This window comes from Oreochromis niloticus, unplaced genomic scaffold, assembly GCF_001858045.2.
Source record: "Oreochromis niloticus isolate F11D_XX unplaced genomic scaffold, O_niloticus_UMD_NMBU tig00007414_pilon, whole genome shotgun sequence".
NCBI lineage: Eukaryota > Metazoa > Chordata > Actinopteri > Cichliformes > Cichlidae > Oreochromis > Oreochromis niloticus.
In genome coordinates, this window is record NW_020328551.1 from 17,272 (window position 1) to 27,500 (window position 10,229).

General features: G+C 41.0%; 1 pseudogene; it reads right to left on the reverse strand.

The window, feature by feature from the left end:
* Window positions 1–1,164: 1,164 nt before the first annotated feature.
* On the reverse strand, window positions 1,165–3,699 carry LOC109200735 (alpha-N-acetylgalactosaminide alpha-2,6-sialyltransferase 6-like; annotated as a pseudogene).
* Between the last annotated feature and the right edge of the window lie 6,530 nt (window positions 3,700–10,229).

A 10,229-nucleotide genomic window follows, 5' to 3' on the forward strand; every position in this document is an offset into this window, starting at 1 on the left:
GTTATCTCAGTATATATAGCAGGCAACTTAGTTTTCAGCAGTCAGTACCATCTATGTATCTTCATATTCTTTAAAAAATTTTCTTTTTTACTAATTTCAAAAGAAAAAGGCTCAGGCTTCCGGACCTTAAAATCGCATTTCATGCACAGTGATGACAGTGCAAATTCTTAAAGATAATTGCAAAATTATTGTCACAGTTTAGGAAGCTTCTCTGCTTCAAACTGAGATTTCACTGAGATTTCACAGCAAGAGCACGATGTGTACCGCGGACGATTTGAATTACAGCCACATGCACCACGACACCACTGAGGTGAAACGGTTTAAGGTCAGATTCAGGCAGACAGTTCACTAGTAATCTTTCAACTGGCACTATACTGTAGAAAACATATTGCTCCTTTCAGAGAGGAATGTGTGAATTTTACACTGTACATAAGTAGCTCCCTTATTTTTGACCCTCTAATATGCCCTGGTCTCAGAATATTGGTCATTTTTGGAAATTAGCCTTCTGCATCTTTGTTTGAAAATCAGCACATAGTTAGTACCTATAACTAAAAAGGTCTTTCCATAATAAATTGGGTTCCCATATGATTTAAGAGGTCTGATTATGTCCACAAAAGTAGCATTTCTTTTTCTGTCAGAGTTGACTTAAGAGCAGTGAAATATTTGAAACAAATCATGTATCTGTTAAATTAATGTTTGCTGGTACTAAAGAGCATAAACACTATATTATAGTTAGTTTAGCTGACACTAAATCTTAGGTCAGATTGTCTTATTATTTACATACAACGTGCCGAATTCAGACTTACTAAGCTACTGTTAGGGTGCTTTGTGTTAAGAGCTGAAAGGTGTACTGTATGCAGAAAAATTGGATTCATCCAGCTAAGATACTGACAGTGTATTTTATGGTTTCTTGAACTTGTGCTCTTACACTGTACCATAAGGCCCCAATATAGATTATTTGTACACTGGATTAGGGATATACTGGCTATGTCTGCAGTGACGTCAGAATACGATTCCTCTGTATGAAACAGAAAACTATAGCTATAAAGAGTACCTTATAGGCCACTTAGTTATAGCTGATTAGACATGATTGCTGATCCCCTTTTAACACGAGAAACTGCTTTTTTCAATATATAATAAAAAAAAATAAACATGTAAAAAATCTTTTTAAATTCATTTTCTATTTACAAAAAACACAAGTCAGTGTGGAATATACACCAGGTTTCAGGAAAAGGCTTGAAACTGAACTTTTGTAAAAAAAAAAAAATCCCATGCATCTATTCCGAGATGTGGTTCATTATTAGACCGTCATTCATACTTAGTGTGTTTTTTGTTTTTTTTTAAAGAGGCCTCATCTGGGGAAAGTTCAAATAAAATCCAACCGATAAAGCTCATTCGTGCTCCTGTAACTCCAGAGAAAAGTCTTCAGAAAAGTCCTTTTTACCATTTGGGATGAGTGAAGCTGATGTTGTACTGCTTTCCCCAGCGTGCAAACACCTGTTTCTCTGTAATAAAGCGATGGTGGTTTCCTCTTCGGCTGCTCTCGTGCTGGATGTACGTTACACATTCATCACCGCCCCTGGGCTTGTAGTAGTGGTATGGCATCTTCTTGGATCCAGATTTTCTTCTGGAAAAACAGATTGATTTCTTTATTGGTTAACTGGTTTAAATTCCCTGTAATGGGTTGAAGTCAAATGTTATACTTACCCACAGTGATTGGGTGGAACCATCCCATATACTTTGATGTTATCACATATCTCAATGGCTATGACCATTGTGAACCAACCTGTGCTCAACCACGAGTGAGACTTTTGTCTGAGAGGAAAAAATAACCATATAGGAAAACAGCGTTTGGTTACATTTATCAAAACATTTTATAACCACCCTTAACACTCACCGGTCACGTCCTGTCTCTCTTTGGAACAGGCTGTCAAATCTGCGCATTTTGCTCGGTGTGACAGTGAAACAAGAGAAGTCTCTGTAGGTCATGCTGACTCTCTGGATCAATCTGTAAAGGGTTCCTTTGGCATCTTTCCCAATCTTATTTGGGGGTCCCCAGAAAATGATCACTGGGTGGCTGTCTGTATGTCGCAGGAATTCATTCGGCCTCCGGACCACCCTGAACACACTGGAGTGGGCTACGACTCTCAGAGTGGTCCGGTTCCCGACGTCAGATTCATACCCCGTCGTAGGGCGTCATTCATGCGGATCACGCATTCGGTGCGGTCAATCTCGTCTCCCGCTCGACTACCCAAGACGTGGCTGGAGCTCGTCACCAGTGCACACTCATGACAGTGCATGGTCATACTCTGAAAAGAAGCACAAGATGGAGCTTTTTAAGATAACATATTAAAACAATAGCTGTCGGCAACAGTGGTGTGGCGTCTACATTTTACCAGTTTAAGTGCTGATTTAATTTTTAAAAAACCTAACAACACTAAAACTAAGTGCTAAATCCAGTTGACAATGCTCATAACAATGATAATAAGTTAATATAGCCGTTTTCAGCAACATGGGTCATGCAAATGTGTGTAGGTTTAGCCATACATAGTCAACTACAGCCCAGTGGCAACTATGTGTTAGGCAGGGTTATCACTATATCAGATTATTGCTACCTGATTAAAATAATAAACTTTATTGACATTACTGAACATCCAGTATAGAAAAAAAAAGGGTTTCTTTCAGGGACTTTCGGGGTGTTTTTAGCTCTGATCGCATTATAATGGTAGGCAGTGGGACAATTTGGAGGCAGGATGTAGGCTGTGCACCCTATCCCAAGTTTCTAACTTCAGATTGGGTCGACATCCCAGTCAATGCTGTTTTTTACTGAAGAGGAAAAAAGCAACAATTTTTCTTTGCTATTGGCTGGTTCAGGAAGCCACCCCTATGCATAGATAAAACTCAACTTGGATATAGCGTTCACAGGACAGCCTGAGCTGGGCCCAGTTTAATGACATCCTGTTACAGCTTCTGCCAAAATACATATTAGTAAATTACTTCAGCAGCATTTGATGCGCTCCATTTCGTCTGTATCGCCATACCTTCACAGGTATTTAGAATAAAACACAAGATTATACATCCAAATGAGTGTCACAGTCAGTCTCTAAGACTAAATTAATTTCACTCGCATTAACAATCGGGAAACTGACTCTATATTGATTTCTGGTTCAAAGTTCACTATAGTTCCAGCTTTAACTTTGAGTGTTTGTGCACAACCTACTTTGTTCCCATAAACTGGCACATAGCCGTCTTTTCCTGTCCATTTCCTCAGGTCTGTAGTCTTGGTGGCATGATTGGTAGCCACATGGAAAGAAGCATAGACAGCATCAATGCTGCTGTTATTGTTGGAGCTGTACAGGATGAAGAGCGTCATCAGGATGAGGATGGCAGCAAAGATCACCATCCTGTGGCTCTGTTGTCCCTGCAGAGTAAAACATAATGGTGCAATATACAGAAAAACATTTACTAACATGGAAACTAGAGGCACTACTTTTACTTTTTATCGGATTAAGAAAGGACAATGAAAACCACAGTGTGTGAGAATGCAGCAGCAAAATTAAATGTTAAAAAAAAAGTTAAACTGCACACAACCACATTATTTTAGATTTTAATACACAAAAAGGCAAGCTCTAACTGGCCCTGATTCTTGCTATGAGTGATTTAGTGTAGGCCTAAATCATACACAGCGTAACAAAAAGATGTTTTAGTGGCCCCATCTGACATACTTGCATACATGCAGAGTGAGACAAAAGCTGACATAAATTTGTTTCCTCTGTACAAACAAACTGCTAACTGAGAGGCAGCAGCTAATGAGGCTAACCCTCAAAACGCACATGCTCACTGTCTGAGCTACTCACCACCGGCTGACCACTGCAGTGTCTGCATGAAGCAGCTGACTGACAGCATGAAAATAACAGCCTGTGACATGCCAAAAAAGTGGTTGTTTTCCAAAAAGTTGTTTCCAGAAGTTGCCAAAAAAATTGGCCGCCAGTATTAAAACTGGCGGAAAACACTTGCTGAACTATAATATGTCAAACATCTTGAGGCATGTCTCTCTCTTGAGGCACTACCAAAGCAGGTCATCTCTTTGCTTCATGTATAACCCTTTCGTAAATCCTGTTGGCTACAGCCCTTTTACTAATATAAACAAAGACATTAGATAAGAAAAACACATACACTCACAAGCGATTGCTTTTTAGCACCAGCCGCTGCAGCATCAGCATAAAGCTGCTGGCTGACAGGCTGATCGACCGGCTGATCATTGCAGCATTATCATATGTCACATCTCCCAGAGTGACATACCACTGACCACTTTGAGCCCAATCCATGATTCATAGTGTTATATTGTGTTTTTTTTCTCTTTCTATCCAGGTATGCTTTTACTACACTGTCAATGTGATTGGGATCATTGTCATGTTAATAAAAATGAAGCCACAGTCAATCAAATGCTTTCCAAATAGTACTGCATCGTCGAACACACTCTGATGGTAGTTTTCTGTATTAATAATCAGTTTTTATCAATTTTGATAAAATCCAAAACTCCACTGGCTGAAAAACAGCCCCAAACCATGACAGAACCACCACTGTGTTTTACAGAAAAGGGGTGGGCAACTCCAGGCCTCAAGGGCCAGTGTCCTGCAGGTTTTAGATATCACCCTGGGTCAACACACCTGAATCAAATGATTAGTTCATTACCAGGCCTCTGGACAACCTCAAGACATGTTGAGGAGGTAATGTAGCCATTTAAATCAGCTGTGTTTCACACATCTAAAACATGCAGGACACTGGCCCTTGAGGACTGGAAGTTGCCCACCCCTGCTGTAGATAGTGATGTGACGTTCTGTATCGAGGCTTCAAAGCTTGTGTCGAGTAATGGAGGGGGCGTTTCCGCGATGTGCGTATCGAGGCTTGCTTCATTTATGGGAGGAGCTGAAAATGATGACGGGGGTGCCTACTGGGGTCAGCGGGGGAGCTGGCCCTAAGGAGGGGCATCTTGCCCCTCCCTTCTTTTCCTCCCCATCCCCGGCTGCCTCCCTCTTCCCGCTCCACCACACCCACCCACACAGGTAGGGCCTTGGGGTGCGGGTGTGTCACCAGGGTGCAGGGGAGGCATTCCCCCCCTCTGTCCCCTTCTGGCCACCTGTGCCTCGATTTTATTCCACAACTTAGACATCCACATTATTCACACTCTCATAACACACACATACATATAGGGCCTTGAGGGTGACCACGTTAACGGCGTCCAGTGGACGGTCTGTGTTTTCAACCCTACCTCTGGCGCCGGTGCCCACCTGTCAATTTTAAATCCATGTAGACATTGAGGGTTCTCGGGAGGGGCCGTGCTAACACCTGCTGCTCTCTGGCAGCAGCACCATGCCCTCCCTTGTTTTAAATGCACTTTAGAACAACACGCAGCAACACTACACATGAGCGGGAGGAGGGAGGTATGGGGTCTTCACACACCCCCGTTCTCTACTAGCCATCGGGGCGGGGAACTGGGAGGAGGTGTTGGCTGTCCAATTGGCCTCCCTTCTGCTGCGGAGCCTGGGGCGGTCTGCTTGCCTCCACCCCGGGGGAAAGGGTCACATCTCTTGGGTCTGGGTGCCGTTTCCCCCTCTGGGGGCGAGGGTACCTGGACCCGGGGTATAGAGTATGTTTGGGGAGTATGATTGTGTGTACATGTCCATGTATGTCTATCCCTACGTTGGGTGAGTGCTGAGTGTTTGTATATGTGTGCATGAGGGTGGGAAAGCATGTTTGTGTCTGTGTGTGCCTGTTTGTCTGTGTCTATATTAGGGCTGCCACAAACGATTATTTTGATAGTCGACTAGTCACCGATTATTTTTGCGATTAGTCGACTAATCCGATCATGCATCCACTGGACGTAAAACGTACAGCTTATTGCACCAGCAGCATCTGCTCTTATATAACATTAGCTTACAGTTTTAAGTGTTTAGGGTATGTGCTAACTAAAAATAAAGACAAGATGATAGTTTATTAGATTTAATGAGATTTACAGATTGTTTCGGTAAAGTTTAATAAACTCCTTGCTATCTAAAATATAACGGGACACCGGAGTATATTCTCGAACATCTCACACTTCTGATAATCAGTTGTCTGCTTGACGTTTATTCAGTCGTGTATAAACTATAACTTTAATCTCAGCCAAACCGATTTACTCAGGAACAAATAAAATACTAAAAAAAAGGCCAAACAATAACATTTTTAAGTTATCTAACTGACTTCTATATGTTTAACCTGAGTAGCGAAAGACGGTGGTGGGTTTGAAAACGATTTGCCGGGAGTCCGGTGTTCTCACGGGCTCTAGTGAGCCTTGCCCCCGGCTAGCTATCGAGCTAGTGGGTAACAGACGTCTCCGAAAACGTCGGAGCGCTTTTGAAAATATGCGGTGTCTTGATAAACTGAGCAGATATTTGAGGTTTACACAGCTACATTCTCGCCTGAAAATATGTTAAACGTTTATTTTGTGACCCAGAAAGATTAATAAGAGTAATATTAAAACTAACTAGCTGCCGCCATTGTTGAAAACTGAGCAGGGCCGCGCTATGAATTCTGGGACACTGCTTCTTCTTCTTCTTCGGAGTGTAACGGCATCTGGCATCCTTGTACATGCAGTGCTGCCATCTTCTGTTTCAGTCCGTTATTACACTCTTAAATTCTACTACTTATTCCTGCGTCTTTTGTGATCTTACAAAGCTTCAAACGACGCGTCGACTATTAAATCAGTCGTCGACGATTTTGATAGTCGACGTAATCGTGAGTAGTCGACTAATCGTGGCACCCCTAAGAGACAGAGATTAATAACAGATATGATTCGATGCAGAGAGGTCTATTAACACATAGTGAGTGAGAAAGGTGACTGGAAAGGAAAAACTCAACGCATCATGGGAATCCCCGGCAGCCTATGTCTATTGCAGCATAACTAAGGGAGGATTCAGGGTCACCTGATCTAGCCCTAACTATATGCTTTAGCAAAAAGGAAAGTTTTAAGCCTAATCTTGAAAGTAGAGATAGTGTCTGTCTCCCGAATCCAAACTGGAAGCTGGTTCCACAGAAGAGGGGCCTGAAAACTGAAGGCTCTGCCTCCCATTCTACTTTTAAATACTCTAGGAACAGCAAGTAAGTCTGCAGTGCGAGAGCGAAGTGCTCTAATAGGGTGATATGGTACTACAAGGTCATTAAGATAAGATGGGGCCTGATTATTTAAGACCTTGTATGTGAGGAGCAGGATTTTGAATTCAATTCTGGATTTGACAGGAAGCCAATACAGGAGAAATCTGCTCTCTCTTTCTAGTCCCTGTCAGTACTCTTGCTGCAGCATTTTGGATTAGCTGAAGGCTTTTCAGGGAGTTTTTAGGACATCCTAATAATAATGAATTACAGTAGTCCAGCCTGGAAGTAATAAATGCATGAACTAGTTTTTCAGCGTCACTAAGAGACAGGATATTTCTAACTTTAGAGATGTTGCGCAAATGGAAGAAAGCAGTCTTACATATTTGTTTAATATGTGCATTGAAGGACATATCCTGGTCAAAAATGTCTAAGGTTCCTCACAGCATTACTGGAGGCCAAGGTAATGCCATCCAGAGTAAGAATCTGGTTAGATACCATATTTCTAAGATTTTCAGGGCCGAGTACAATAACCTCAGTTTTATCTGAATTAAGAAGCAGAAAGTTAGCGGCCATCCAGGTCTTTATGTCTTTAAGACATTCCTGCAGTTTAACTAATTGGTGTGTGTTACCTGGCTTCATGGATAGATAGAGCTGCGTGTCATCTGCATAGCAGTGAAAATTTATGCTATTTCTTCTAATGATGCCGCCTAGGGGAACCATGTATAATGTAAACAGAATTGGTCCTAGCACCGAACCCTGTGGAACACCATAATTGACCTTAGTGTGTGAAGAGGACTCTCCATTTACATGTACAAATTGGAGTCTATTAGATAGATATGATACAAACCACTGCAGTGCAGTACCTGTAATACCTACAGCATGTTCTAATCGCTCTAATAGGATATTATGGTCAACAGTATTGAACGCTGCACTAAGGTCTAGCAGGACAAGCACAGAGATGAGTCCACTGTCAGAGGCCATAAGAAGATCATTTGTAACCTTCACTAAAGCTGTTTCTGTGCTGTGATGAGCTCTGAAACCTGACTGAAACTCTTCAAATAAGCCATTCCTCTGCTGATGATCTGTTAGCTGTTTGACAACACTCTTTCAAGGATGTTTGATATGAAAGGAAGGTTGGAGATTGGCCTATAATTAGCTAAGACTGCTGGGTCAAGAGATGGCTTTTTGAGTAAAGGTTTAACTACTGCCACCTTGAAGGCCTGTGGTACATAGCCGATTATTAGAGATAGGTTGATCATATTTAAGATCGAAGAATTAATTAATGGCAGGACTTCTTTGAGCAGTTTTGTAGGAATGGGGTCTAAAAGACACGTTGATGGTTTGGAGGAATTAATTATTGAAGTTAACTCAGAAAGATCAATTGGAGAAAAAGAGCCTAACTTAACATCAATGGTACTAAAAGTAGCTGTAGATAATATTACATCTGTGGGATGATTATTGGTAATTTTTTCTCTAATGATAAGAATTTTATTTGTGAAGAAGTTGATGAAGTCATTACTAGTTAACGTTAAAGGGATGGTTGGCTCAAAAGAGCTCTGAATTTTTGTCAGCCTGGCTGCAGTGCTGAAGAGAAACCTGGGGTTGTTCTTATTTTCTTCAATCAGTGACGAATAGTAAGATGTTCTGGCTTTGCGGAGGGCTTTCTTATAAAGCAGCAAACTATTTCTCCAGGCTAAATGATGATCCTCTAAATTTGTGACACGCCATTTCCTCTCCAGCTTACGAGTTATCTGCTTTAGGCTACGTGTTTGAGAATTATACCACAGAGTCAGGTACTTCTGATTTGAGGCCTTAGTTTTCACAGGAGCTACAGTATCCAGAGTCGTACGTAGTGAGGAAGTAAAATTATTAACAAGATAATCGACCTCTGTTGGAGTAGCGTTCAGATAGCTGCTCTGCTCTATGTTGGTACAGGGCATTGAAGATGATAACAGTGGGTGGATTATATTCTTAAACTTAGTTACAGCGCTTTCAGAAAAAACATCTACTGTGATAAAGTCTACTCCCCACTGCTGTGTAATCAATTATTGTAAATGTAAATGTTATCAGGAAATGATCAGACAGCAGAGGGTTTTCAGGAAACACTGTTAAATGTTCAGTTTCTATGCCATATGTTAAAACAAGATCTAGAGTGTGATTAAAGTGGTGGGTGGGTTCTTTTACATTTTGAGAGAAGCCAATTGAGTCTAATAACAGATTAAATGCAATGTTGAGGCTGTCATTTTTAGCATCTACATGGATGTTAAAATCACCCACAATAATTATTTTATCTGAGCTGAGCACTAAATCAGATAAAAAGTCTGAGAAATCAGAGAGAAACTCTGTGTAAGGCCCAGGTGGACGATAGATGATAAGAAGTAAGACTGGTTTCTGAGTTTTACAGCTGGGGTGGACGAGGTTAAGCATCAGGCTTTCAAATGAATTAAAAGTCTGTCTTGGTCTTTCGTTAATTAATAGGCTGGTGTGAAAAATTGCTGCCACACCGCCCCCTCGGCCTGTGCTTCGAGATTTCTGGTAGTTAGAATGACTCGGGGGTGTTGATTCCTTTAAACTAACATAATCATCCAGCTGCAACCAGGTTTCTGTAAGGCAGAGTAAATCGATTTGTTGATCAATTATTAAGTCATGTACTAACAGAGACTTGGAGGAGAGAGACCTAATATTTAATAATCCACATTTCACTGTTTTACTCTTTGGTTCAGATGTGGATACTGTATTGTTCTTTCTTTGCGATTTTTTATGTTTAAGTTGTTTAGTGCTGGTTTTTAGTTTGTTTTTTATTTTGTTTTGGTCAATGGGACCAAACTGTTTATTTAACAGATTTTAAACTTTCAACTCAAAGCAGGCTATATATACCCAACAATGTAAACTGAGCGTGATGTCCCTTTAGTAAAATATTTCTACTTACAAGTTTCTTATAATAGTTTTAAAAATAGGACCTGTATGAAACTGAAAGTTGAGTTTATCTGGTCCAGGCCAAAGATCGAAAAACTCATCCATACCATGACTGCGATGCATACTGTGGATGAATTGAACTAAAGCTGCATGAAGCGTGACATTGAGTTAAAAAGGTT